General features: G+C 40.9%; 1 protein-coding gene and 1 pseudogene across 3 annotated transcripts in view; both read left to right on the top strand.

The window, feature by feature from the left end:
* Positions 1 to 19,028, top strand: part of HERC6 (HECT and RLD domain containing E3 ubiquitin protein ligase family member 6) — a 124,341-nt gene that overhangs the window by 18,595 nt on the left and 86,718 nt on the right. The gene's annotated exons all lie outside the window — the stretch shown is intronic.
* Positions 8,754 to 10,246, top strand: LOC112919657 (non-selective voltage-gated ion channel VDAC1-like; annotated as a pseudogene).

The following is a 19,028-nucleotide window of genomic DNA, read 5'->3' as shown; positions in this document are numbered from 1 at the left end:
CACATAAATTTAAGTTTCTGTTTTCCCACAAAAATCAGGGATAATAATAAAATGTGACTTAGTATTTCCCATGAAACTACAAGCATACATATTACAGCTCAAATTATATCCTATTTATTATGCATATTCTTCTGTTAATTTTATTTTTACCCAATGTATATTATGGATAGCTTTCCATGTCAATATACATAGATAATAGCTGTCGTGCATGCGTGGGGGCAGAAGGTATACAGGAAATATCTACTTTCTACTCAGTTTTGTGATATACAGAAATCTATTCTAAAAATAATCTATCTTTTAAAAAATTAAAGTTGATTCAACAATATGATTGAATAATATAAAATGCATGTTATAGGGTTTCACAGTATGATCATTATTATGGAATCTATGATTGTAGACTGTATTAGCAACATTATTTTTGTATATAGAGACTGTATTAGCAACATTATTTTTGTTTTGTTTTGTTTTTTTTTTTTAATTTTTATTTATTTATGATAGTCACAGAGAGAGAGAGAGAGAGAGAGGGGCAAAGACAGGCAGAGGGAGAAGCAGGCTCCATGCACCGGGAGCCTGATGTGGGATTCGATCCGGGGTCTCCAGGATCGTGCCCTGGGCCAAAGGCCGGCGCCAAACCGCTGCGCCACCCAGGGATCCCGCAACATTATTTTTGTATTTAAATAGGTACTCAGTGAGAAAAATCTTTAAAAAAAGATTTATTTATTTATTTTAGAAAGAGAGAATGTGCAAGGGGAGGGGAGAGGGAGAGATAGAGTGTCTCAAGCAGACTTCCCATTGTGTATGGAGCCCAGCCCCAAGCTTGATCTCACCATCCTGAGATCATGACCAGAGCCAAAATCAAGAGTCCTACATAACCAACAGAGCCACCCAGGTGTCCCAATAGACATTATCTTAATATAAACATCCAATAAATAATTCTAGATAATAGCTTTCCATGTCAATATATACTTAAGAGGCATTTTTTTAATTTAAATTCAATTAGCCAACATATAGTACATCATTAGTCTCAGATGTAGTGCTCAATAATTTATCAGTTGCATATAACACCCAGTGCTCATCACATCAGGTGCTCTCCTTAATGCCCATCACCCAATTACCCCATCCCCCACCCATCCACCTCCCCTCCAGCAACCCTCATTTTGTTTCCTACAGTTAAGAGTCTCTCATGGTTTTTCTCCCCCTCTGATGACTTCCTGTTCAGTTTTCCCTCCCTTCCACTATGATCCTCTGTGCAGTTTCCTATAGGAAGTAGACATTACTTTTTAGAGTAGTTTTAGGTTGACAGCAAAACTGAGTGGAAAGTATAGAGTCCTCATATATATCAGGGCCCCCTCATACATGCACAGTCTCCCCCATTACCTACATCTCTCACTAGATAGCACATTTGTTTCAATTGATGAACCTGTACTGTCACTCAAAGTCCATGGTTTTACATTACTGTAGACTCTTGGTGTTGTACATTCTATGTTTTGAAAAATACACACTTTTTTTTTTAGTATAGTTGACACACAATGTTACATTCATTTCAGATGCAAAACACAGTGATTTGTCAAGTTTATACATTATGCTATACTCACAACACTATCACAGTATCATTGACTATATTCCTTATGCTGTGCCTTTTATTCCCGTGACTTATTCATTTCATTATCTCCTACTCCGTTTCACCCATTTGCCCATCTCTCCACCCCCTCTTCCACTCTGGCAACCATCAGCTTGTTCTCTGTATTTATAGGTCTGATTCTGCTTTCTGGTTTTCTTTATTTGTTATTTTTTTTAATTACACACGCAAAAATCACGGTATTTTTCTTTATCTGTCTGACTTATTTCACTTAGCCTAATATCTTCTAGGTCCATCCATGTTGTCCCAAATGAAGCAATCTCATTCTTTTTTCTGGCTATGTAATATTCCATTGTGTTTGTATATACCACATCTTTCTTATCCATTTGTCTACTGATGGACATTTAGGTTGATTCTATATCTTGGCTATTGTAAGTAATGCTACCAGAAACAAAGGGGTGCATATATCTTTTTGAATTATTTTTATTTTCTTTTGGTAAATACCTAGTAGTAGAATTACTAGAACATATGGTATTTCTATTTTTAATTTTTTACGGATCTCCATATTTTTTTTCACAGTGGCTGTATCAATTTACATCCTCATCAACTGTGTATGAGGGTTCCTTTTACTCCACATCCTTGCCAGCATTTGTTATTTCTTATCTTTCTAATTCTATCTGTTCTGACAGATATAAGATGATATCTCATTATGGTTTTGGTTTTGATTTGCATTTCCCTGATGATTAGTGTTCCTGAGCATCCTTTCAAGTGTCTGTTGGCCATCTATCTGTATGTCTTCTTTGGAAAAATGTCTATTCAGGTCCTCTGTTTATTTTTAATTGGATTGTTTTTTGGTGTTGCATTGTATAAGTTCTTTACATATTTTGGATATGAACACCTTATCAGATATATCATTCGCAAGTATCTTCTCCCATTCAGTAGGTTGTCTTTTAGGGTTTTTTGATGGTTTCCTTTGCAGTGCAAAATGTTTTTATTTTGATGTACTCCCAACAATTTGTTTTTGCTTTTTTTCCCATGCCTTACTTGGGAGATTTGTCTAGAAAAATTTTATAGCTGATGTCAAAGAAATTACCACCTGTGTTCTCTTCTAGGATTTTTTTATGGTTTCAGATTTCACATTTAGGTCTTTAATCAACTTTGAATTGATTTTTGCATACTTTGTTAGAAAGTGGTCCAAGTATCATTCTTTTACATATAGCTGTCCAGTTTTCCCAGCACATTTATTGAAAAGACTGTCTTTTCCCTCCTTGTATGTTCTTGCCTCCTTTGTCGTAGATTAATTGACCATATAAATATGGGTTTATTTCTGGGCTCTTTATTCTGTTCCATTGATCTATGTGTCTAATTTTAGGCCAGTACCTTACTGCTTTGATTACCACAGCTTTGCAATATATCTTGAAATCTAGAATTGTGATACCTCCAGCCTTGTTTTTCTTTCTCAAGATTGCACTGGCTATTCTAGGTCTTTTGTGGTTCCATACATATTTTGGTATTATCTGTTCTAGTTTTGTGAAAACTGATGTTGGTATTTTGATAGCGTTTGCGCTTTCAGCCCTACCCCTTGACCTCCAAGGAAAGGAGAGGGGCTAGAGATTGATCTGCAGATTAATGAGCAACGATCAATGATTTGCTCACACATGCCTAGGAATGGAACCTCTGAGTTGGTGAGCATATTGCGGTGTGGACAGAGTGGTACTTTGGAGAAGACATGGAAACTGCACCCCTCCCTCCATAAGTTGTCCTATGCATCTTTTTTATTTGGCTGTTCTAGGGTTGTATATAGAAATGGGCTGAATGTATACTCTTCCCTGCTGCTGCCAAATTCTTTTTTTTTTTTTTTAAGATTTTATTTATTCATGAGAGACACAGAGAGAAAGGCAGAGACACAGGCAGAGGGAGAAATAGGCTCCCTGCAAGGCCCGATGAAGGACTCGATGCTGGACCCCAGGATCATGCTCTGGGGCAGATGCTCAGACAGATGCTCAACCACTGAGCCACCCAGGCTCAAATTCATATGTTGAAATTCTAACTCTCAGTGTGACAGTACTAGGAGATAGGTCTTGGGAGGTAATTAGGTCATGAGGGTGGAGCCCTCATGATGAGACATGTGCCCTTATAAAAAGGGATCACAGAGAGCTCTCTCTATCCTTTCTCCACTATGTGAAGATACAACCAGAAGTTAATAGTCTATAACCCGAAGAGGGCTCTCACTAGAACCTGACCATGATGGCATCCTGATCTCAGACTTCCAGCCTCCAGAACTGTGGGAAATAAATTTCTGTTAACCTATATGCCACCCGGTCTATGGTACTTTGTGCTGCCCAAACAGACAAAGACATACTTTATAATAAACTGGGTAGGAAGTAGAGCATTTCCCAAATTCTGTGTTTTCTAGCAAATTACTGAACCTAAGGAGGGGGTTATGGGAACCCTTGATTTATAGTTTGTTAGTCAGAAGTTCAGGTGGCTATGTGGGATTTGTAGTTGCCATCTGAAGTAGGGGTAGCCTTGTGAAACTGACCTCTTAACCCGTGAGGTCAGTGCTAGCTCCAGGAGGACAGTGTCAAAATTGAGTTAAATTGTAGGACACCGGGCAGCCCGAGTGGCTCAGCGGTTTAGCGCTGCCTTCAGCCCAGGGCGTGATCCTGGAGACCTGGGATCAAGTCCCACGTCAAGCTCTCTGCAGGGAGCCTGCTTCTCCCTCTGCCTGTGTCTCTGCCTCTCTCTCTGTGTGTGTCTCTCTCGTGAATAAATAAGTAAATAAAATATTTTTTTAAAATTGTAGGACACCCATTTGATGTCAGAAGTATTGTGTGTGAGCCTGGCTGGCTCAGTTGGTGCAGCATACAATCAAATTGACATCTAAATTAACAATCACCATTAGTTATCTATCACTGCATAGCAAATTACTCCAAAACTCTGTTTCTTGAAGAACAATAAACATTTATTAGTTCACATAATTCTGAGAGTCAGGAATTTGGGAGCAGCTTAGCTGGGCAGTTCTGTTTGGGGTCTCTCATGAGGTTGCAGTCAAAATGTCAGTCAGAATTGCAGTCATACAATGGCTTGACCGGGGCTAGAGGTCCTCTTCTAAGATGGTTCTCTCTCATGGCTGTTAAGTGGTTGCTATAGGAGGCTTTAGCTCCATACCACATACACCTGTGTGAGTATCCTCATGACCTGACAGCTAGTATCCTCCAGAACAAGTGATCCAAGGCAGAAGTCAGAAGCCTCAATGTGACTCAGCCTTAGAAGCCACCCGCCATCACTCCTGCCACATGAACATCAAGAGGCGAGAACCACTAGGGGCTACTTGGGAGGCTGGCTACCACAGTTAATGACAGAATGAACATAAAAAGAGTGCAAATGAAAGTGACTTTATTCTATTCTTTATTTGCAGTTTAATATCAATGTTCTTGCTTTATAACTACTTTTGCCCCTCCAAATCTACTGTCCACACTTTCCTGTCCCAGCAGGCTCACCTGTATGGACCATACCAAAGGGTTCCCTTGCCCTCTGGCTTCACTTGGGTTCATCCACTGGAAAGCCCTAGAAAGTATAGGAGGGAAGGGAATAGGTGCATTAACTCTCTTTGTTCCCTTCTCCAGGCTGTCTCTTGCCCAAAAGACAGTTCTTCTCAAGGCAATCCTTGCATTCCTTTCAATGACCACTCCCTACCATTCTCCTTTCAGGCCTAGGGGTGTTAACCACCCTGCTGCTACTGAACCCAGGTTAAAGCATTCTCTTGTGGTGATGCTACACCTTACAAATTTGTGAACAAAGATCATTTCCTCAAATGATCTAACTTGAGTTGCACCCAGTTTCCTGTTGAGTTTCTGACTGATACAGTGCTAAACAGGCAAATGGAAAATCTATTTACAGCTCTTATACCCAAACATCCTCCAAAACAATGTCTGATGTTTGGGGTTATTTCTGCTGCTTCTTAGAATTTTGCTTCCTTCCTTCTCCAGTTCACATCTGACATTCACTTGACTTCTCAATTTGCCTGGTAGCCCAGATAGGTCCTCAGTGGCCAGTCTTGGAGAGTTTAAAGAAAAAGAAAAGTAAGATTCCTAGATACAGTAGGATTCCCTAGCCCTACAGCTGTTTACTTACTATCTTCCACCGTTTGCATGATCCCTGGAAAATCTGTGAATGGATGTTCCTTACCACTTGGATGTTCATGTGATTTTGAGGTTGATATTCATGTGCTGGGAGGTTGGAAAAGAAAAGACAAAAAAGAACTCTCTGATGACTATAGAGCCTCCACATGGCCACTGCCTATCTCCAGACTTCTTTGATGCACAAGAAAAATGAACTTCTCTCTTGATTAAGCCACTATCATTTCAAGTTTTCTATTTCATGCAGGTGACCTTAATGTGAATCAATACAATGCCCTTTGGATACAATACTTTAGTATCTAGAAAATATCTGGCTACTCCAATCACTGCAACAAATTCACAGGAGGTGTAACCCTTCACAGGAGGGTTACAACCCAATCTTCACCTGCACCTCTTTAAAAGTCCTCCATAGACTGCGTATGTCAGGGACAGGCAAAGCTGTGAGATTTCACTTTGTCCTTCAGTGGCTTATAGAGGAGAGAGATTCTAGTCAACCCAAGATGATGATATTAAAAGAAAAATAGGCAAGTCCATGTTGGAATTCATAGAAGAAAAGAAATGTGGTGAAGTCTCAGACTGACAGTAATACTGGCAGTTATAGCAGCAAAGTTGCAGACCCCACCCAGAGCACTTCATCTCCAAAAGAGATCGTCAGCTCCCTGCTTCTTCTTTTTTCCTTTAACTACAGCCTGCTCCAGGCTGTATTCAAAGCAGGCAGCATTGTTTTGGGGGAATTCCAGGTACTACTGCTCGGCAACAGAGACCTTGAGGGTAAACAAATCCCAAGATGCTGGGAATGGAATCAAAGGGACATTAAGTGTGGAGGTGAAAAGAACATGTGGCCCTGGTTTTCCATTTTGAATAGATGAATGCATTTCTTATAGAAATATTCCTGCCCTTGTTTGTCAGTCTTTCTTGGTTACACTGCAGGTTGGAAAAATCTATGGTCTGACCAGAGAACTAACTACCATAATTTTTTTTTAAGATTTTATTTATTTATGAGAGAGAGAGAGACAGAGGCAGAGACACAGGCAGAGGGAGAAGCAGGCTTCATGCAAGGAGCCCAATGTGGGACTCCATCCTGGGACTCCAGGATTATGCCCTGAGCCAGAGGCAGGCACTCAACTGCTGAGTCACCCGGGCGTCCCAGGTTATTTGTTTTTCTCTCATTAATCTGTCTTTTTGTTAAAGAGCCCTGCTGAAAACCTAAGATGAATAAAGTTTTGCCTCTCTACTAAATGAAGAAGATCACTTGATGAATGTTTTTCTTCACTTCCCCTCTTCATATGCTGAAACTCTAATCACAATGTGATCATATCTGGAGTTGGGGCCTTTGGGAGGTAATTAAGTCATGAAGGTGGAACCTTCAGCCAGAGAGCTGACTCTCTTCTTCTACCATGTAAGGACACAAAAAGTCAGCAATCTACAGCTTAGAAGAGGACCTTTGCCAGAATCCAAATCTGCCAGCCCCCTGATCTCATACTTCCAGCCTCCAGAACTGTAAGAAATAAATTTCTATTATTGATACATCACTGTCTATGGTACTCTGTTATAGCAGCCTGAACTAAGACATTCCCCTTACAAATCTCATTTTGACTCTGTCCCTGTGAGGCAGATGACAAACAATTACTGAAGTCACCATTATCTAGTCTAGTTATGAGTAGGCACACAAGATATTAGGGTTTGATTTTTACAGATCAAGCCAAGGACCAGAAAAGGTGGCTTCAGGAGCACCTGGCTAGCTCAGTTGATTAAGTGTACAACTCTTGATTTAGGCTCATGTCATGATTTCAAGGTTGTGAGATCGAACCCTGTATTAGGCTTTGCACTCAGCACAGAGTCTGCTTGAGATTCTCTCTCTCTCTCCCTCTCCTTCTTCCCTTCCTTCCCCTTGCACTCACAATAAATAAATAAATAGATAAATAAATAAATAAATAAATAAATAAATAAATAAAATACTTTTTAAAAAGTGGCTTCATCAGCAGGTTATGAGTCAATGGGCTACAGAAGAAAAAGTGGGCTTTCCTGGCTCTTAATGTCTTTTTAAATCACTCCTTGTATATAGCATCCTTTTCCCCTTCACTGTCTTTAGAGAGAACACTGAGAATGAGGTGAGCAGAGTCAAAGTTCCTATGAGGGTGAAATGAAAGTTTCAGAAGCTCCAGGGCCACCTTGTCCCCCAGCCCAGTGGTGAGGACCTGAGGTGACTTGGCCTATGTCTCTGCCTTTCTCAGTTTCTCTCATGAATAAATAAATAAAATCTTTTTTTCAAATAAATAAATATAAGTCAAAACATAGTCCCTACCTCTCATGGAGTTTACAGTGATTCTCCATGAACAATAACATGAATAACTAATACATATAGAATGATTAATATGTGCCAGGCCTTCTTCTAAGACTTTACATTTATTATTTAATTCACACAACTAGAAAGGTATTATCATTACCGTTTTATAGATGAGGAAACTGAGCCACAGAAAGTCAGAAATTTGCCCAAAGTCACATGGCTACAGCAGTGGGACCTGTATCCTACTTGCCACCACTTTACTGTCTTTACCATCTTACTAACATAGATGTCACCTGAGGTGTTATACTAATCCATTCATTTATTAATTCATCTACTCATCACACTGTTATTAAACATCTTTGATGTGCCAGGGATGTGGCTGTGGTTTTGGGAAAACAGAGAATTAGCAGCAGTCCCTGTTATTGAGTAGATCATAGTTTACAGAGAAAGACAGACCCATAAACACATAATTCCAGCACAACCTGTTAAGTACAAAGGCAGGGCTACGTCCCCAGTAAAATGGAAACAAACAAGTGGAAGTGACTAACTTGTGTCTGAGATTACTAAGGAAGACTTCACAGAAGAGAAAATTTTTTATCAGTGTCTTGAAGGCTTAATACCAACTCATTAGGTAGAAAATAATAGAGAGATCAATCCAGAGAAAGGAGAGAACACAAGGAGAGGCCTCGAGTCATGCCAGTGCCAGGTGTGTGGGCGATGATGGTACAGGCCGGTGCGAAGTAGCAGGACTTAAAAATCAGAAGTTAATTTCAGAATCTGGTGCTCACGCTATAGCCACCACCCAGCCTGATGCCACTGCCCCTGAGCCAGGGATGGCTGTGCCTCCCATGAATGCTAATCTTGGTAAATCTGCCAGGGATGTCTTCACCACGGGCTATGGATTAGACTTCATAAAACCTAATTTGAAAAAAAAAATCTAGGGGATGCTTGGTGGCTCAGTTCGTTAAGCCTCTGCCTTCAGCTCAGGTCATGATCTTGCAGTTCTGGGATCAAGCCCCACTTCCAGGCTTCCTGCTTAGTGGGGACCCCACTTCTTCCTCTCCCTCTGCCTCTCCCCCCTGCTTGTGCTCTCTCTCTCTCTCTCTCTCTCTAATAAATAAAATGTTTAAAAAAAATCTGAGAATGGACTGGAATATACAAGCTTAGGTTCAGCCAACACTGAGACCAAACACCAAAGTGAGGGTTGGCCTGGAAACTAAGTACAGATGCACCAAACATGATCTGATCTCTACAAAGAAATGGAACACTAACAACACAGTAGGTGTGGAGATCTTTGTGGAAGATCAGCTTGCATGTGGACTGAAGCTGACCTTTGATTCATCTTCTCACCAAACACGGGGGGCAAGAGTGGGATGCTAGGGTGGGGGTGAGGGGGTGGGATGCTAAAATCAAGGCAGGGTATAAAGAGAGTGCATCAACCTGGACATGGATTTCTACGTGGCTGGGCCTTCAGTCTGGGATGCTCAGGTGCCATGTCAAGAAGGCTGGCTGGCAGGCAGCCCCGGTGGCGCAGCGGTTTAGCACCACCTGCAGCCCGGGGTGTGATCCTGGAGACCCGGGATCGAGTCCCACATCAGGCTTGTTGCATGGAGCCTGCTTCTCCCTCTGCCTGTGTCTCTGCCTCTCTCTCTCTCTGTGTGTCTCTATAAATAAATAAAATCTTAATAAATAAATAAATAAATAAGAAGGCTGGCTGGCTAGCTCCCAGATGAATTCTGAGGCCACAAAGTCTGGAGGGACCCAGAGCAACTTTGTGGTTGGCTACAAGACAGGTGAATTGCAGCTTCACACTAATGTAAACAAGATAGAGTGTAGTGGCTCCTTTTATCAGAAGGTGAACAAGAAGTTGGAGACCAATGTTAATCTGGCCTAGACATCAGGAACTAGTAGAACTCGTTTTGGAATAGCAGCCAAGTGTCAGTTGGACCCTGATGCATGTCTCCCAGCTGAAGTGAACGATTCCAGCCTGATGGGTTTAGGATACATTCAGACCCTAAAGCCAAATGTCAGACTGACGTTGTCAGTTCTACTGGATGGCAAGAAAGTCAACACTGGTGGCCACAAGCTTGGCTTAGGACTGGAATGCAAGTATAACTGAATACTGTACAATTATTTAATTTTAAACTATTTTACAGGATAGCTACCTTCAATATTTAGTGTACCTTTGCCTGGGATGCAGTAATGCTAAATATCATGTTAGACCTCCAGATTTTTTTTTAATTTAAAGATTTTATTTATTTATTAATGAGAGACACATAGGCAGAGACACAGGCAGAGGGAGAAGCAGGCCCCATGCAGGGAGCCTGATGTGGGACTCGATCCCGGGACCCCAGGATCACACCCCTGGCTGAAGATGACACTAAACCGCTGGACCACCAGGGCTGCCCAGACCTCCAGATTAAAGATGATTCTGCTTTAAGATATTACCCTTTCAGAGACACAGAGGAAACCCAATTCCAAAAAAGGTCCTTTCAGCTGTAGACTTGAGGAGAAGTTGGTGGCCTATAGAGATGTCAGATTTCTTTCTTTTTTTTTTTTTAATTTTTTTTATTTATTTATGATAGTCACAGAGAGAGAGAGAGAGAGGCAGAGACACAGGCGGAGGGAGAAGCAGGCTCCATGCACCGGGAGCCTGATGTGGGATTCGATCCCGGGTCTCCAGGATCGCGCCCTGGGCCAAAGGCAGGCGCCAAACCGCTGCGCCACCCAGGGATCCCAGATTTCTTTCTTTTTTATCTAGAAATGGCCCCTAATGAAAGCTAATAATTTCTAAGCAATTTGTAAATTGGCATTCAGTACATGAATGAAATTGTCATTTCCTGAGAACCGAACCTTGGTTTTATAGTCTAATAGGGGAAAGGCTTATTTTTTGATGTTGTAAACTAGCTCATCTGAAAGAGACTTTATATATTTATTTTTTATGGTTTTATTTATTTAGGAGACAAAGCAGACAAGCAGAGGATGGGGCCAGAGGGATAAGCAGACTCTCCACTAGAGCAAGAAGCCCAATTCCGGGCTCCATCCCAGGACCCAGGGATCATGACCTGAGCTGAAGACAGACACTTAACCAACTGAGCCACCCAGGTGTCCCTGAAAGAGACTTCAGACAGATTTTCGTGACATATTTCCACCCCAGTCCATCACCTCTTTTATGCCAAAATAGTCTGCAGTGCACGGTAGCTGTTTTTTTGTGTGCCATTTTGGGATTGAGAAGGTGGATGTGATGATACCAATAATTCAGGACTTAATTCCCTTTCATGTTGTGTTTTTTTGCCCTTGAACCAGATGAAGTAGCTTCTTAGAGTACTAGCTGCAAGCTAGAACAGTCTCTGTGACTATAATCACACTGTGACATCATTCGGTATCTAAATTGGATTTCTATTTATATTCTTGCCACTCCACTTATTTTTTAGCAGTGGGTACATTTTAGAGTCTCCCATTTTGTGAGGAATTAGATCCATCTCTTCCAATGCTGTAATTAACATAAAATAAGACTTGAATAAAATATTAGAACCTAAAAAAAAATAGTTGAGTTGGAAACAAAGGGTGACTCAAAAGGGTTTCAGCTGGGGATTAATACATACAGATCTGTATTTTAGAGAATCTCGGGCACCAGTCTTTAAAAGATTTTATTTATTTATTTATTTATTTATTTATTTATTTATTTATTTATTTGAGAGAGACTGGGGAGGAAAGGCAGAGGGAGAGGGAGAAGCAGATTCCTTGTTAATCAAGAAACCTGACAGTGGGGTTCTATACCAAGACCCCGGGATTACGACCTAAGCTGAAGGCAGACGCTTAACCAACTGAGCTGCCCAGATGCCCCCTCTGGCACCATTGTGAAGGACATCAGTGAAGATCCTGAGGAAACGAAGAAAAAATTGGTAGCTATTGCAGCCATCTAAACAATATTTCAGTTATGGAACAGGATTAATTCAATTAAGTCTCATAACCCTCAAAAAGTAGATGTGACCATATGCCATTTTACAGATGAAGAAATCAATGAATAGGGAGGTAACTTGACTTGCCAACAGTCAGTAAGTGGCATCAGATTTCGAACCCAGGCAGTCTGTCTTTTTTTTTCTTTCAATATTTTATTTATGTATTTAAGCGAGAGAGAGAGAGAGAGAGAGAGAGAGAGGGAGGATAGGGCGGAGGGAGAGGGAGAAGCAGACTCTCTGCTGAGCAGAGAGCCTGATTCAGGGCTCAATCCCAGGACTCTGAGATCATGACCTGAGCTGAAGGCAGATGCTTACCCAGCTGAGCCACCCAGGTGCCCCCAGGCAGTGGGTATTAATACTGCTTTTTCAGAGGCTTTGAGAATAAGGGTGGCATGCCATACTGGAGATGGGACTGCAGGTTGTAGGATATTATGAAGCTTTCTTACAAATCCCTTTTGAACATCTCTCTCCCTTCCCAGAGTTAACCCTCATTCTGGCTGCTAATCTCTGCTCTAAAGGGCTAATGCTGTCACTCTGCTTTCCTTGAGAACTTTGTCCTTCTCCCTCAGGGCTGTGTATTTTCCACTTAGTTCTGAGACTGACCTTTCTGGTGTAAGCACCCTCCTGGGCTAAGTGAAATCTCCTTTAGATCTGATTATTTTTTTCTGGAGATAATCAAACCATGCTTTCAATTCCAGGGAAGGTGGGAGAAGTCTGGGAATTCGATGGCATTAAGATGTTGGATTTGATTTCAGCTTTGTTTTGTTTGTCTCAGGGATCCTCAAGTGGAGATAAGAAACCACAGAGAGAGAAAAGCCAGAGGTTTGAAGATTTTCCTTTGAAAATGCTTAAGAGAAAGAAAGAAAATACTTATTAAATATTTGGTTTCAGACACTTAACAGAAATATTCAAATGGCATCTCCCTGGTCATTACTTTGCTGTTTTGGAAGGCAGCCCTTGTACACAGCCAGATATTTTTTCTAAATAACTTTGAAAAGAAAACTAAACCAGTGCAATAGTGGCCAAGTTCTTGCGGCCTTTTTTAATGTAGGATTTTTTTCTGAGGATAGTTTATGATATATATTCTAAAATTTGCAATCTCTGGCATCCCAGGGGGCTCAGCGGTTTAGCGCTGCCTTTCGCCCAGGGCCTGATCCTGGGAGACCCGGGATTAAGTCCCACATCAGGCACCCTGCATGGAGCCTGCTTCTCCCTCTGCCTGTGTCTCTGCCTCTCTCTCTCTGTGTGTGTCTCTCATGAATAAATAAATAAAATCTTTTAAAAAATAAAATAAAATAAAAATTGCAATCTCCTCAAGTTTAAAGAACCACGTAGGGACATATGTCATAATATTTGTACAAAAAATTTGATGAATACATGTATTTAAAGGCTGTAATTTTTATTTTTATTTTTCCTAATAAAAGCTAAAAAGAAAAAGAAAAGAAAAGCTACATGTGGACTACAGAGAATATAAAATACAGAAGTCAAAAAATTTCATCTTACCATCATATATAAGCATTATGAACATTTGTACATATTTCCTTCTATATTGCTACCCTCTTTTTCTTTCTTTTTGATTACTGCATTTCTCTTATTTTATAATCACAATGTTTCTGGTGTTCCACTTCAAACATAGCTATTTCTTCCTCATAGTATATAAACTGCTATTTAAAATATATACATTTGTTGGGGTGCCTGGCTGGCTCAGTCAGTGGAGTATGCAACTCTTGCTCTCAGGGTTGGAGGTCTGAGCCCCATGTTGGTTGTAGATTACTTAAGAATAAGATCTTGGGATCCCTGGGTGGCTCAGCGATTTAGCGCCTACCTTCAGCCCAAGGCATGATCCTGGAGTCCCGGAATCGAGTCCCACATTGGGCTCCCTGCATGGAGCCTGTTTCTCCCTCTACCTGTGTCTCTGCCTCTCTCTCTCTGTGTCTCTCATGAATAAATAAATAAAATCTTTTTTAAAAATCTTAAAAAATATATATAGAGATTTGTCTTAAAATGTAAAAATAATTCTCACTATTTAAAAAAAGGCATGGGGATCCCTGGGTGGCGCAGCGGTTTGGCGCCTGCCTTTGGCCTGGGGCGCGATCCTGGAGACCCGGGATCGAATCCCACATTGGGCTCCCGGTGCATGGAGCCTGCTTCTCCCTCTGCCTGTGTCTCTGCCTCTCTCTCTCTCTCTCTCTCTCTGTGACTATCATAAATAAATAAAAATAAAAATAAAAATAAAAATAAAAAAAGGCATGCAATACAAACATACTAGTCAGACACTTAAGTCTCCCAGCCCTTTCCCAGACTCATTACCCAAGGTACCTCAAATGATGGTTTGATGAAATTCTCAAGTTTTCACAAAAGCAATTTTTTTTAAAGATTCTATTTATTTATTTGAGAGAGAGAGTGCATGAAAGAGAGCACAAGTGGGAGGGAGGAACAGGCTCCCCACCCAACAGGGAGCCCCATGTGACTCACCCCAGGACTCTGGGATCATGACCTGAGCTGAAGGCAGATGCTTAACCAACTGAGCCACCCAAGCACCCCAACACAAAAGCATTTCTTGAGGTTAATTTTTCCCCCTCGTATCTGTAATCCAAATCAATATACATATATTTTCTCTGAAGTTTTGTTATGATTTCTTGCCTAACTTTTTTTCTGGATTACTTTTTTACACAATGTTTTTAATAACTATGTATGAAGAAATGTTGCTAAAACACTGAAATGCCAGTTCACTTTGCCGTGAATGAGTTGGAGGAAGATTTTATACCAAGAGCATTGTTGGAATACAGACATTCCTTGAATAGAGGCTAACCATGGCTTAGATTCTCTTCTTTCTTCACCTTTCTTAAAAATAAATTTTTTACTATGTGATAATTTTAGATCTACAGAAAGACATAAAGATAGTACAAATCTTTCCTATATACACTTCACCCAGCTTTCCTAATGTTAGTATCATTTATAATCATGGCACATTTGCCAAAGCTAAGAAATTAACATTGGTACACTATTAACTACAGACTCCATTTGGATTTTATTAGTTTTTCCACCAATATCCTTTTTCTGTTCCAGGATCCAATTTAGGACATCTCATTTCATTTAATCACTTCATCTTTTTAGTCCCATTGTTTCACTGCTCTCCAGAAAATTTTTGAGAAGGTAAAGGTTTCGAGACAGCACATACCAACAACACATTTGAGATCATGTTAGCAAAATGAGGCTGTAATCTACTGGAGTTTTGAGATTCTTGGTGGATGTTTATTTTACTTAGTCATCCTGCCTCCTTTGGGCAAAAATATTTGAGGGGTAGCTGTACCAAATGTCATCCATGAGTGAAATCCTCAAGGCATCTTTTGAGAAATGTTAGATATGACTCCATTCTCAAAAATAGTTCCTACCCCACCAACCTTCTCATGGAAATTACAGCAACAGAGATTTGTTCACCACTCTGGACCACAGACGCCTCCATATATCTTTATGAAAAGTGCAAATCGGGATGCATGAGTGGCTCAGCAGTTGAGTGCCTGCCTTTGGCTCACGAGATCCAGGATCGGATCCTGCATTGGGCTCCCTGCAGGAGGCCTGCTTCTCCCTCTGCCTATGTCTCTGTGTCTCTCATGAACAAATAAATAAATCTTTTTTTTTAAGTGCAGATCATCTTCATATTAATTTATCAGGTCTGTTTCTTTGACGGGTTGTCAGGTAAGCTGATATAGAACAAGCTTGGGTAGGTGAGTTAAGGAAGTGCTAGAGGACTGGCTTGAGAACATAAGGAAGAACTTGGAACACATTCAGACTAAACTGTTGGAAGGAAACCAGAGTATATTTGTGGGAACTGGGAGCCTAGAAGTGTGTATATGGGGGTGGTTGGAAGGCTGGAAGGTTGGAGAGAAGGAACAGTGTACTTTCAGGGCATCTGCAGTGGCATAGCAGTTTAGCGCGCCTGTAGCCCAGGGCGTGATCCTGGAGACCCGAGATCGAGTACCACGTCCGGCTCCTTGCATGGAGGCCGCTTCTCCCTCTGCCTGTGTCTCTATCTGTGTGTGTGTGTGTGTGTGTGTGCGCCTCTATGAATGAATAAATAAAATCTTAAAAAAAAAAGGAACAGTACAGTGTGTATATGTGTATGTGTATTTTCAGAGGAGGAAATACATTTCTGTGAGAAGTGATAAGAAAACAGAAATCTAGCCTTCTTTATACCTTTTCTGTAGCTAAATCAATGCTGAATGGAACACAATGCCCAAAACACCCATGACTGTTGATGGTGTTCTGTCAATTTATACTGACACAGTCATATCATGACTGAAAATATTAAAACACTTCCAATTCAGTTGATAAAGCAGCTGCTCCTTTGAGCCCTCAAGTACCTTTTCACTATCCTAGCTGCCCTGCTCCTGCCCTGGGACCCCTGCGAGAAGGCTTACAGCTCTCTGGCACAGCAGGAGAATTGCTCAATGGCCAGGGCCCCACTTCATTTCTGATGACTGTGCCAAAGTAGTGGGCAAATATTTGTGCATCATTCCCACTGATAAAGACCATGACCCAGATCCTTTGCTGTATTTTAAGTATTGAGAGGATTCCAACTATCAGGACTTCCAGACTCAAGCCAGCTTTCCACAATATGGATGGAATTCCTCCACCAGTTTGTCTTAACTTATTAAAAAAAAAATTGTGGTAAAATTAATGTAACAAAATTTGCCATTTAATCATTTTTTAGTGTACAATTCAGTGGCATTAAGTTACTTTTATAGCTTTATTACCAAGAATGCAATTCTTTTTTTTTTTTAAGTTTATTTTTTTAGTAATCTCTACACCCAGCATGGAGCTCAAACGCATGACCCCAAGATCAAGAGTCATATGCTCTTCCAACTGAGCCATTCAGGCACCTGACCAAGAATGCAATTCTTAATATTTCTAGCCATCTAAAGCGTCTGTGCTTTGGCTCACAATATTTCTTTCATTTCAAATATTTTGCTCTTTCATCTGCCTATTGAAACCCTGAATATAGAGGCACCTGGGTAGTGCAGTGGTTGAGCATCTGCCTTTGGCTCAGGTCCTGATCCCAGGGTCCTGGGATTAAGTCCCACATCAGGCTCCCTGCGGGGAGCCTGCTTCTCCCTCTGCTTCTGTCTCTGCCTCTCTCTCTCTGTCTCTCATGAATAAATAAACCAAAAGAGAGAGAGAGAGAGAGAGAGAAAAGAAACCCTGAATATATATCTCCCTGTCCACCAAAATCTTCATTAATCTCTCATCACGAAGACTAAGCCCTGCCTGCTCTAAACTCTTGAAACATGCAATTTTGAAAGTTTCAAATATTTCCACTGCTGCCTTACATCATCATTTTTCTGTGTGTATGTTTATGTATTAACACCATCTAGACACCTGTTTCTTAAAGTATGATGCAAGAATCACTTGTATTAGAATCATGTGCTTTAAAACAATGACAAAACAAAAAACACAAAAAAAACCCAATAATGATCCTCAAACCCCAGTACCAAATATTCATTTCATAAGCCTGAGGGAGGGTCCAGATCGGGCATTTTAAACAAGTTCCCCCACAGGATCTTATGCATACTGAAGTTTGAGAACAAAGTTCTAGGCAATTTCTCCTAAAGGGTAGGAGCTATGTCTGGCTATTTTAGCATCTTTCGTAGCACCTTGTGCTCAGTACTCAATAAACCTTGAATCGAGCGGCTCAATTGACTGAGTACCAAAAACATGAATGTGTTTTTCTCTTAATCTCTATGATTTAGACAACTGGTTTTTTGTGTGTTTATTTTTGTTTTTGAGTTTTTTAAGGATTTTATTTATTTATTCATGAGAGACACACAGAGAGAGGCAGAGACATAGGCAAAGGGAGAAGCAGGCTCCCCTTGGGAGCCCGATGCCAAACTCCATCCCAGGACCCCTGGATCACGCCCTGAGCCGAAGGCAGATGCTCAACCAGTGAACCACCCAGGAATCCCTGTGTGTTTATTTTTGAATGGTCGGTGTCTAGTCCTACTTCTGCTAAAAACATCTCATTTTCTTTGTTTCCCCGAAGAAACTACTTCTTCCAAGTATTACACTATGTAGTTCAGTTGGAGTTAATCTACTTCCCGATTCTGGGGTTGGGAATGTGACCAGGCCAGCCTTCAAAGCCTAAGGAGTTCCCCTGGCCACAGTGATTTGTTTAGAGGTGTGCAACCCAAGCCAAGACCCGGGGTCAATTCTATTGTTATGGTAAACTCTTTCTTTTTTAAAAAATATTTTATTTATTTACTCATGAGAGACACACAGAGAGAGAGGCAGGGACACAGTCAGAGAGAGAAGCAGCTCCACGCAGGGAGCCCGATGTGGGACTCGATCCTGGGTCTCCAGGATCACAACCTGAACTGAAGGTGGCGCTAGACCACTGAGCCACTCAGGCGCCCCTGGTAAACTTTTTCTATCGGGATTGTTAAACTGGAATAATGTAGCTTGAAGTCAACACGGAGCTGCCTGAGCATGAAGCCACTGAAGAAAGTGGAGCCTAGAGATTGATGAGAAAGAGAACATCCTGAGGATATCCATGGAGTGCCTGGATAGAGCCTTGTCTGAAGCTTCCTCCTTAAACTTGCAAGTATTAAGCCAATTAACTCTCTTTCTAATTTAAACTAAATTGAATTGGCTCTGTCTGGCTTACACCAGGAGTCCTGACATCTATCTTTTTTTATATTGCCCTCTACCACTTGATACTGTGAGCGAACAACTTTGAGTCTTGGGCTTTCCCTAACTCTCTCTGCCAATGCTAACTATCACAAATATAATTTCTCAACAATGCTCAGGCCTGTTTGGACTTCTTTATTTCATTTGAATAGGTGTGATTTAAATCCCTCTATGAGTGCAGTCTTTATATACCTTTGAGCATGAAATGAACGCTAAGTCAATTTAGATGAGGATATTCTAGATGTCATCTTTCCTGGAAAACTTCCCTGACTCTCACACTTCCTAACATTCCAGGTTAAGAGACTCTCTTTTAGTTTCTTTTTTTTTTTTTTAAGATGTATTTATTTATTTATGATAGACATAGAAAGAAAGAG

This window comes from Vulpes vulpes, chromosome 4, assembly GCF_048418805.1.
Source record: "Vulpes vulpes isolate BD-2025 chromosome 4, VulVul3, whole genome shotgun sequence".
In the NCBI taxonomy this organism is placed as follows: Eukaryota; Metazoa; Chordata; class Mammalia; order Carnivora; family Canidae; genus Vulpes; species Vulpes vulpes.
This window is presented reverse-complemented; position numbering and strand designations above follow the sequence as displayed.